General features: G+C 48.4%; 1 non-coding gene across 1 annotated transcript; it reads left to right on the top strand.

The window, feature by feature from the left end:
* Positions 1-212: 212 nt before the first annotated feature.
* Positions 213-403, top strand: LOC130683749 (U2 spliceosomal RNA). The gene has a single exon (XR_008997618.1). It is a non-coding gene; the product is annotated as a U2 spliceosomal RNA (small nuclear RNA).
* Positions 404-1539: the final 1136 nt, after the last annotated feature.

The following is a 1539-nucleotide window of genomic DNA, read 5'->3' on the forward strand; positions in this document are numbered from 1 at the left end:
GTGGCTAGTTCGTCTGGGAGCTATGGGACCAAAAAAAAAGCCAAAAGCGTAAAAGCCCCAAATAAGTGAAACAGTCTCTACAGGTTGTGGGGCTGTAATAGGCTTTCAAGTCTAGGGAAGAGGGTGGGCCTTTGGCTGCTGGCGAGGTTTCTCACCGTGAGCTCAAAGAGGTGTGAGAGGCAGGGTGTGGCGGGGAGGGAGCGGCCGCAGGTATCGCTTCTCGGCCTTTTGGCTAAGATCAAGTGTAGTATCTGTTCTTATCAGTTTAATATCTGATACGTCCTCTATCCGAGGACAATATATTAAATGGGTTTTTGGAGCAGGGAGATGGAATAGGAGCTTGCTCCGTCCACTCCACGCATCGACCTGGTATTGCAGTACTTCCGGGAACGGTGCACCCTCCCCACGGGGAGATCGAGCTGGTTGTGAAAGAGTAGTTCGAGGTGTCGGCGGCTGAGGCGAGTAGCGTCCTCGTCGTTTTGTTACCAGGTTGTAAGCGCGCGGTCACAGGAGTTGTCGACTCTTCACTTCTTTTTCGTGGCGGGGTGCGGACGCGCTGGACTCCAGCAGGGCGGCATTATGCATATGTACTCCTAGCGTCCCGTGAAAGCAGACCTATCTATGTATGCGCCGGCGCTGCTTCTCGGGGACGGTGTGTAAACACGCAGGGGCGTAGGAGGCAGCAGGCTCTCTTACTAACACGGGGGGGCGGCTCCCCGCGGGTTCCTGTGGGACATGCGGTTGTGTTGTCTGAATCGTTATTTTTTTGCTGCTTTGAAAATAGCCTTTGGTGACTGTGAAACGGAGGGTGTTTTTTTTTTTTTTTCTTTCTGGCAAGGGGAAGCTCATCCGTGAAGTGGTGTGTTGAGGAGCTTGCGTTGGGCTGTTTGAGGGCTTGGTTGCAGATGTCAAGGAAGCACTTTGTATTGCTGTGAAGCTGTATAGTTTTAAAACACTGGGTCCATTTTCAGCTGCAAGCACCATGGCAACCACTAAAAAAGTTCAGTTCGTTCATTTTGAATGAGAAAATAGGAAATGCAATTGCTCGTTTAAAACCACAGGAGGCAGGAAAATGTAGAAGAAGCATTGAGCAAGGACGGTGAGTAGAAAACTAAGAAATACGGTAGGTATCAGTCCAACTATATCAATATCAAGCACTTGAAACATAAATGGCCTGGCCTAAATGTATCAAAACAGAGATTGTCATAGTGTCTGGTGTGTTCTCCAACACCACCGAGCGATTCTCCAGTTCTCCGTGGACACTGGGTGTCTTACAAATTGAACTCGATTCTGACACTATCTCCTAAACAATTACAAGTCCAGTTTACCTGTGCTCCTGACTGCCTGGAAACCAGGTTCCTATGGACTCTCACATTACTTTTGCTAGAGTAGTAGTTCACAGAACCCGAGAAACATTTACTTACATTTACCAGTTTATTATAAGGGACACAGATGGGAATCAGATAAAGGGGGTACATAGTTTAGGTAGCTAAGGGCGAGGTGAAAGTTTGTCTTGAGTGTGCTGTGTCTTGGTTGCCT

Source organism: Manis pentadactyla, chromosome 4 (genome assembly GCF_030020395.1).
Source record: "Manis pentadactyla isolate mManPen7 chromosome 4, mManPen7.hap1, whole genome shotgun sequence".
Classification (NCBI taxonomy): domain Eukaryota; kingdom Metazoa; phylum Chordata; class Mammalia; order Pholidota; family Manidae; genus Manis; species Manis pentadactyla.